The sequence below is a fragment of the Protomyctophum bolini genome, assembly GCF_963924005.1.
Source record: "Protomyctophum bolini genome assembly, chromosome: 16".
In the NCBI taxonomy this organism is placed as follows: Eukaryota; Metazoa; Chordata; class Actinopteri; order Myctophiformes; family Myctophidae; genus Protomyctophum; species Protomyctophum bolini.
In genome coordinates this window covers 2,117,263-2,127,262 of record NC_137877.1, presented here as the reverse complement: position 1 = coordinate 2,127,262, position 10,000 = coordinate 2,117,263, and the positions used below count along the sequence as shown (strand labels likewise).

The following is a 10,000-nucleotide window of genomic DNA, read 5'->3' as shown; positions in this document are numbered from 1 at the left end:
TTGACACAATGTCTGTGTTGACACAATGTCTGTGTTTACACAATGTCTGTGTTTACACAATGTTTGTGTTTACACAATGTCTGTGTTGACACAATGTAATGTCTGTGTTTACACAATGTAATGTTTGTGTTTACACAATGTTTGTGTTTACACAATGTCTGTGTTGACACAATGTAATGTCTGTGTTTACACAATGTAATGTTTGTGTTTACACAATGTTTGTGTTTACATAAACCCTCAGCTGGACAAAAGAGCGCTCCTCAACAACCATAAAACAACAACAGTCAACATGTACTCTCTCCCAGACAGCCTACTAGTATTGATCATCAACAACCATAAAACAACAACAGTCAACATGTACTCTCTCCCAGACAGCCTACTAGTAGTAGTGTTGAGTATTGAAGACTGCAGAGTGTAACAACAGCTAGTTTCTTTCAACTCAATTCCAAATGACAAATTAGCAAGATGGCACCCCATAGCATAGCAGCAGACAGCATGGTTAGCACCTCATAGCATAGCAGCAGAGTCAGACAGCATGGTTAGCACCTCATAGCATAGCAGCAGACAACATGGATAGCACCCCATAGCATAGCAGCAGAGTCAGACAGCATGGTTAGCACCCCATAGCATAGCAGCAGACAACATGGGCACAATCAATGGAAATCCATCAATGAAATTCCATTCAGCAAAAAATTGCAATTCAATTCTGACCTTTGATGTCTTCAATGATGTAGTAATCCATAATCAAGGGCAGATGCTGTTGTGGAGTTGCCCAGTAAAGATGAAGTCCTCAGGATACAACTATTGTACAGTAGCCTATAGGCTAGCTCCTCTAGGGACTGCTGACTTATTTTCTTTCCAGAAACTTTGCAATAGACGTTTGGCATTGTGAGGCTATGAGGTATTTAGGATACTCTCAGAGAGGCTTCTCATTCATATTTAATCATAAACAAAGACACAAGTTTCTGGTGTGAAGAAAGACAAATCTGCTGCATTCTAGAAACAAGCACATGATGACAGGCCTCAGGCAGACATGACCAATCAATCTATGCAGGTACCGATGAACAGACATGACCAATCAATCTATGCAGGTACAGATGGACAAACTAGAGGCAGTGCCAGTGGCTACGGATCCAAATAGGAAAATGAATGATAATACCTACACCTATACTGCCATATTTTGCTAAATTGAATACAGTGATTGCATTCACATTATGTTATGCAATGACGCGTGCGTGCGTGTGTGGTGGTTAAACCCTCTCTCTCACCAACACATATATAGAAGGAAGGAACATACATGTGCAAACAGACTATATTGTTTGTGTTGTTGCTTGTTTCTCAAACTATGGGACCCTTTGTTTCAAACTATGGGACCCTTTGTTTCCTAAATTCCTACATTCAAAAGATTATTAAAAAATATATATAATCATAATAATATCCTTTTTTCAAAATAATTTAATGAACAAATCAAAGATCTATAAATGCCGTAAAAGTGAAAAAGCAGGTCGGCTATTTTAACCCATTTAGACCCGAGACTATGTTTCTACAGCCTATCAGAGGAGCTCACACTGAACCCTATGTTTCAACAGCCTATCAGTGGTGCTTACACTGAACCCTATGTTTCTACAGCCTATCAGTGGTGCTCACACTGAACCCTATGTTTCTACAGCCTATCAGTGGTGCTTACACTGAACCCTATGTTTCTACAGCCTATCAGTGGTGCTCACACTGAACCCTATGTTTCAACAGCCTATCGGTGGTGCTCACACTGTTTCAACAGCCTATCAGTGGTGCTCACACTGTTTCAACAGCCTATCAGTGGTGCTCACACTGTTTCAACAGCCTATCAGTGGTGCTCACACTGTTTCAACAGCCTATCAGTGGTGCTCACACTGAACCCTATGTTTCAACAGCCTATCAGTGACACCGTTTCATGTCAAGGACCTCAAACATTATCTCTTTTTGTCCACCGACCCCCCCCCCCCCCCCCCCAAATCAAAGATTTGCGCCCAACATTTTCCAGATTTGTCCAAAAAATAGCAGATAGCGAGCAGTAGCGAGCTTGTGGATCTGCTATTTTTCAATAGCTGAAGTATAACACCACTGCTATAGCCTGTGAGAGAGAGGAGGGGGATGGGGGGGGAGGGGGGGGTGAATGAGTCTTTCTCGTGGGTAAACGTGAGAGAACTACAGAGATTATCTCTGTTTGTAGCAATAAGACCACCGTTCAACTCTGTAAGAAAGTCATTTCACATCTCCGCTCGCGTGTGCGTGTGTGTGTGTGTGTGTGTGTGTGTGTGTGTGTGTGTGTGTGTTGCACTATAACACAAAAGCAAACAGGCGCACAGAAGGATCATCACAGGGATTTTTCAGAAGCTGCTTCCCGTTTCCGAGCCCACACCCAAATCCTTCCCTACTCGCACTGCGCACACACACACACACACATGTACACACACACACACACACACACACACACACACACGACAGGGCAGAGTGTCATTTTCAGATTAGCGAAGGCAGGAAACGTTGTCGCCGACCACCGTGTGCATTTTGCCATTGTCTGCCTCGCTGCCTGTTGCCACGGCAACCTCAGGTAAATACAGGTATAGGGAGAAGATCAAAGACGCTGCAGGTGATGTCACATTGTCTTTGATGTCCCTCTCTCTCTCTCTCTCTCTCTCTCTCTCTCTCTCTCTCTCTCTCTCTCTCTCTCCGTTGTCTTTCCATGCCTCGCTCGCTCTCTCACAGAAGTTAACAATTGAAACATTAATTTTGTGTCGAGAGAGAAACCGTTCATTGCATCGAGTCCCGTTTTTAACTCAAACCTTTGCTACAGTTTGAGAACCACTGTCTGGCACAGAAACATGGGTTTGAGAACCACTGTCTGGCACAGAAACATGGGTTTGAGAACCACTGTCTGGCACAGAAACATGGGTTTTTAACTCAAACCTTGCTACAGTTTGAGAACCACTGTCTGGCACAGAAACATGGGTTCTTCAGAAAACGAAATTAATTCATTTCAGAAGATTTAATGCATTTAAAAGCTCATAGCGCGGCACCGAGTGCCGCGCTACGAGCTTGTAGGTCTGCTATTTTTGAAAAATCGGACTGGGTTGTGAGGAGAGGTTCAGGGTTGGGTTGTGAGCATAGACTGTAAAAAAATATGGACAAAGCGTTCCGCGGGTCTAACATGAACGTAAAATGAAGCCTGTCAGTCCTTGCAATGGAAGTCACCATCTTTCTAGATCCTTTTGGGCCCAGCTGGCCCATTGGCTGGCCCAGACAACGAGGCGGGACTTCCCCCATGACCATGTTTATTAAGGTAATACAGTCTAGGTGAAGTTGGGCCCAAATACATGGACTTCTATGGGGCTATGGGGTTTTTTGAGCCCAATGACAGCGCCACAACAGGCCATTATATGAACTTTCATTTCCTTAGTGGCTTCACAAAATATCTGTCTGACTGCCCCCCTGGTTGTGAGGAGAGGTTCAGGGCTGGGTTGTGAGGAGAGGTTCAGGGCAGAGCGTAGCAGACGTCTGAGAACCAGCGGAGCAGAAAGAAACCACACAAGGCCAGGAGGGGGTTCTGGCCTTCTGTCTGCCCCCTCCTCCTCCCACTCCCACTCCCACAGGCCCACAGGTCATCATATTCATCCTCTCTGAGTCTCTGTGAGCTATGAAAGATATCCACCATGCGCACAGGATAATGCCCTGTCTCTCTCTCTGTGTGTGTGTGTGTGTGTGTGTGTGTGCTCAAGCCTTTTCTCCGCTTTGACCCGTTTGACTTCCACCCCCCCCCCTCTACGAGACGCTATGAGGGAGCGAGTGAGTGAGTCGCAGTACGTGCGTGTGCGCGTGCACGCTCGCTCGACACGTGTCCCTCAAGGACACATTTTAAGTAACTGTGAGAGATTCAAGGGCCCCCTCGTTTTGAGAATGACACACACACACACACACACACACACACAGTGTGGAGCAGATTAGTTCACACTTTCATCATCACCGGTCCCAGGGTCTCGGGGGAACGGGGGGAGAGTGGAGGAGGTTGGGGCGAAGTGGCTGGGAGAGAGAGAGAGAGGGGCAGTGGGGAGACTTTAGTGAGTAGAGGGTACTGGGTAGTGGCGGGTGGGTGACCGTGTGTGTGTGTGTGTGTGTGACGTGTGTGTGTGTGTGTGTGTGTGTGTTTGTGTGTCCGTGCGTGTCACTACTATTACTATACTTGTTTGCGCGTGCCAAATACATCCACACAACATTACGATAGTAGAATGTGATAAATGGACATTCTGACCCTCGAGGCTAAACCTGTCAACAGACTTTAATACCCCAGAACACATTATTTATATTTTTTTATTGGCACTCGGTATGATGTCATATTGATGATATCAGGGATCTCATGTGGGCATAAAAAAGGGACACAGACGGACAAAGAGATTCAGATAATTGTGGATTTATAGATAATATACGTAGGATGGTGCCGCCGCCGGCCGCCGGCCTATCTGGGGGCCATTAATGTCAGGAGCGGTGCCGGTCGTTCCTTCCATTTATACTGCCTAATATATGCGACACCAACGTTACGCAAAGCTCGGCCAATCGGTCAAGCCGAAAGGGTCGGAGTAGACAAATCACAGACCTTAAAATACTGACCTATTGGCACAGACATGACGTGATGCTGCGTCAATCCGTGAAGCCAGCGGTTTGGCTTGGCCAATTAGCCCATCTGCTATTCTGCTATTGCAAAATAGCAGATCTACAAGCTATGAGCTTGTAGATCTGCTATTTTTGAAAAATATCGTGGCGCAAATCTTTGAATATATACTCATTCAGAGCGAACGTTTTTAACTCAAATCTTTGCTTCTGGGGGCTGCCTAGAATAACCCATTTTGAGATTGGGGTCCAGGGGGCCAATTACATATTATTCTGGGGGGTCCAGGGGCCAATTACATATTATTCTGGGGGGTCCAGGGGCCAATTACATATTATTCTGGGGGGTCCAGGGGCCAATTACATATTATTCTGGGGGGTCCAGGGGCCAATTACATATTATTCTGGGGGGTCCAGGGGCCAATTACATATTATTCTGGGGGTCCTTGACATGAAAATGAAACACGCCTCTTCTTCAGACCCACGGGCCGACAGGTAGATTTTGGTGATTTTTCTGGGTTGTCTGAAACCGTTGGTCCCTCTGGGCTCTGCACACCTCAGAGTTACAGTATACGAGACAGATCTAACCGATCCAACCCACTCCCCACTCGGCACATCTCTCCCTCGGGTCCTCTGTGAGACACAGAGGTCAAATGGTTCTAATCTCCAGATATGGACAGACACGCATGCGCACACAGGCACACGCACACAAGATTGCGTCCTACAATGTTGTTCACAAGTTCAGTAATACCAACGTGTTTGTGTGTGTGTGTGTGTGTGTGTGTGTGTGTGTGTGTGTGTGTGTGTGTGTGTGTGTGTGTGTGTGTGTGTGTGTGTGTGTGCGTGCGTGCGTGTTCACTGGCAGTAAAGGGTAAGTCCACAGCGACCACACAGCTCTCACAATGGGACCTAAAGCAAACTCAGACTGGCCGACTCAGAAGTGTGCGAGACTGCCTGCCTGCCAGCCCTGCCTAACTGCATGACTGCCTGCCTCCCTGCCCTGTTTAACTGCCTGCGAGCCTGCCTGCCATGCCTAACTGCATGCCTGCCTGCCTGCCCTGTTTAACTGCCTGCCTGCCCTGTTTAACTGCCTGCCTGCCTGCCCTGTTTAACTGCCTGCGAGCCTGCCTGCCTGCCCTGTTTAACTGCCTGCCCTGCCTGCGAGCGTGCTCTTGTTTACCCAAATCGTCTGAAAGAGATTCCCTCATTTCAACATCACTGCCAAAAAGGGCATCGTCAAAACTTTGAACCAGAAGCAGCAGCACATTGAAATGTCTGTAGTTATTAACCCATTCTGACCTGAGATCAGATTCATACGAGGTTTCCACTGGACACACACTGGTCTGATTAACCCATTCTGACCTGAGATCAGATTCTAAAAAATGTCAGTCATTCTTCGATTTTTCAAAAATAGCAGACCTACAAGCTCGTAGCGCGCCACTCGGTGGCGCGCTATGAGCTTGTAGATCTGCTATTTTTCAATAGCTAAAGCATAACATGATGCCAACACCACAATGGGTTCCCGTTCAGAATGGGTTAATATGAGGCAGGCAGGCGACAGGATGTGTGAAAACACGTTCCTGACATTAGATTAGTTCTCCTTCCTGAGAGCTGATGCGCAAACCAAAATATCTCCGTCAAAAGAAAAGAGAGAGAGAAGAAAGACTATCTCTGGGAGGAGTGCCTCCTGCCTGGTGGCCATGCAGAGCCATCTACTAGAAGAGTTACGGTATCGGAAATCCATTGTTTTCAACGAGGGCGGCGCAAACAAGAGCTATTTTAAGCATGTTGTGCAAACATGACAACTGTTTTACAGTATCGTACAGTAACAACTAAAGTCTCTTTAATGTTTATGTTCATCAAAACATTCTAAAAAAAAGGGATTTAAGATCATTAAAGTCCAATGCATTTCTGCCTACTTCCGGTCCAGGACTTGGCCCAGCCGGTTGTCCCCATGCTCAATAGAAGTCTATGTAGGAGAGCCTCCATTGGACTGAAGCCACACACACACACACACACACACACACACACACACACACACACAGCGCCACTTCGGCTGAAAGGGCTTTAGAAAATGCTACTTTTCTCCACTATGTATTTTGCAAAAAGAAAAGAAAAAAGATAATTGGATTGTCTAAGTGCCTCTATACCACATTATGCACATTGTTCTCCTTTATGCCGTTCAGCACACAGGAACCCCTTTTGCCGTTTTAACTAAGCATTACGTTATACTTTAGCTATATTTGAAAAATAGCAGATCTATACAAGCTTGTAGCGCGGCACCGAGTGCCAGATTTAAATCGTCAAAATGTGGCGCAAATATTTGAGTATATATTCTTTCAAAACCGTTACGATTTAGAATACTTTAGTTTTTCTTTTGGAATTGGCCTCAGGTCCAAATGGGAGTGTGTCCATATTACTTGATCCAGGGCCTCTATACTAAGATGTTCTCCTCCGGACTAGGGACTAGGGACTAGGGGCCCTTCAGGGCTGATGTGGTTAAGATGTTCTCCTCCGGACTAGGGACTAGGGGCCCTTCAGGGCTGATGTGGTTAAGTGTGTAGCATTTATACCTGACAGGGGCAGATTGCTCCACTGGGAGCACAGTGGTGTAAAAAGTATTGAACCGGATTGAACCAAATTGAAGTGCAGCATTAATCACCGTGGGGGGTTGGATCCATTGGATTCCCCCCCGCCCCGGGCTGAGTGACTGACTGACTGACTGACTGACTGACTGACTGAGTGACTGACTAAGTGACTGACTGACTGACTGACTGACTGACTGACTGACTGACTGACTGACTGCTACTTGGCACGGACACACTTCATCACCGCTAAGCAGTCCACTGGTTCAATCAATGAGCATGCTATTCAAAAGCAGCTGGCCACATAATAAGTCTTGATTGTGGTGTGCGTGTGCGTGTGTGTGTGTGTGTGTGCCCACGCGCGCGCGTGCGTGCGTGTGTTAAACCAGAAATGTTTCAATGCAATGACCCAACCGTATTATATATAACTGCAAATACACCAGATGTCATTATGATGAGAACAGCAGAGAGGTTTTTCTATTGGAAGTTGGCTGTGCTTTTGATTCAAGTTTAGAGGAAGCTTTCCTTACTAAACAAGTAAAATGTCAACCATTTAGTACAGGCCATTATTATACAACTGGGCTATACGTGTCAGCTCATTGTTTTTATATTTGGCAGCCTGGGCCATGATGTGTGTGTGTGTGTGTGTACAAAAGGTATAATAGAGAGGGGACAGAATAAGAGGTTAAACAACAGATACCTCACCTGTCCCTGTATATATATAAATATATATATATATATATATATATATATATATATATATATATATATATATATATACATATATATATATACACACCTCGCTGCCTGCCATAAACTTGTAAGATAATAATGCACCGCCGGCTTTATCAAAACAACCACACACTCTCATATATCTCCAACAGCGCTCCATCCGTCACAGTGCTATTGCACCACCGACTACACACAGTCACCATACAGCCACTGTCTCCTGTCCATGAAGACAGACTACACACAGTCACCATACAGCCACTGTCTCCTGTCCAAGACAGATAGACTACACACAGTCACCATGCAGCCACTGTCTCCTGTCCAAGACAGATAGACTACACACAGTCACCATACAGCCACTGTCTCCTGTCCAAGACAGATAGACTACACACAGTCACCATACAGCCACTGTCTCCTGTCCAAGACAGATAGACTACACACAGTCACCATGCAGCCACTGTCTCCTGTCCAAGACAGATAGACTACACACAGTCACCATACAGCCACTGTCTCCTGTCCAAGACAGATAGACTACACACAGTCACCATACAGCCACTGTCTCCTGTCCAAGACAGATAGACTACACACAGTCACCATGCAGCCACTGTCTCCTGTCCAAGACAGATAGACTACACACAGTCACCATACAGCCACTGTCTCCTGTCCAAGACAGATAGACTACACACAGTCACCATACAGCCACTGTCTCCTGTCCAAGACAGATAGACTACACACAGTCACCATACAGCCACTGTCTCCTGTCCAAGACAGATAGACTACACACAGTCACCATCACACAGTCACCATACAGCCACTGTCTCCTGTCCAAGACAGACAGGCAGCCGATGCAATAGATGGTCGAGTAAACAAGGTGCGCTTCTCCCAATTTGAGCTGAGCTCCTCTGCTGGAGCAGCATTATGACACAGCCCTGTGGTGGGAGGCTGCAGCAGGCTGCAGGCTCCAATTGGAACCTGTATATCTACGCTGCTGGCTGCGCTCAGCTTAGAGGTTGTTACATTCCCTGACTGAGGTTCCGTGAAAAGCTATCCCTGCGCTGGTAGAATTGGAGTCTAGCACGTCGACAAGTTGTGGATAAATAAAACCCTTTCACAGTATTTATTTCAAAAAGTAAAGCTGTCGATATATGTATAGATATATACAGTTGAAACACTTAACATTTTAACTGAGGCCTCAAACGGCGGCGGTGGGTCAGCGGTAGAGTGGCCGGATGTTCGAACCCTGTGGGCTCCCCCAGAGTTAGTGTCGAAGTGTCCTTGAGCAAGACTCTGAACCCCTGATTGCTCCTGATGTGCTGGTTGGTGCCTTGCATGGTTTCCGCCGCCATCTGTGTATGAATGTGTGAATGGGTGAATTGATGCACAATCTATGTAAAGGCGCTATATAAATGCACCATTTACCAAACAAACACTTACAAAGAGGTTGTTTGTCAGCCAGTACTTGTTTTCCCAGTGCAATCTCACAGAAACAGTACTGCACAAACCAACGGGGTTACTTGACGGGACTACATTTTTATTTAACCCTGATGTAAGCGGTTGTTTGACGCCTCAGGTGAAATGTTAGGGGCCTATGTTATGTTTTTCGACTGTATCTACCTATCGATACCTCTACTTTTTGAAATAAATACTGTGAATGGGTTTTAATCCCCTACTCGTCAACGGGTTCTACCCAGCTATAGACTCCACTTCTACCAGAGCGGGGATAGCCTTTCACGGAACCTCATCTCGGAGCTATAAGCGCAGCAGCGTAGAGACAGAGAGTTCTAAACAGAGCTATAGCAGCAGCCTATAAGCATACCTGCCTCAAAGCACCACCTACACTATAGCAACAACACTCATGACAGACATGGTGTCTCTCTCTCTCTCTCTGAGCACTTTAAGATCACTGTCTCTCTGTCTCTGACTCTTTCACCACCAGATAGCCCAATACAGTCCATGCTTTGCGCCAGTCTTTAATATCAAATGAATGCATTTAGGAAGTATAGCCTATACAGCTGCGTGAGCTTATGTAGATCTGTCTGTTTTTG

At 46.0% G+C, this 10,000-nt stretch overlaps 1 protein-coding gene across 1 annotated transcript in view; it reads right to left on the bottom strand.

Annotated features, from left to right (window-relative positions):
* Positions 1-10,000, bottom strand: part of LOC308330379 (E3 ubiquitin-protein ligase SH3RF3-like) — a gene marked incomplete at its 3' end in the record, with an annotated part of 115,140 nt that overhangs the window by 104,225 nt on the left and 915 nt on the right. The gene's annotated exons all lie outside the window — the stretch shown is intronic.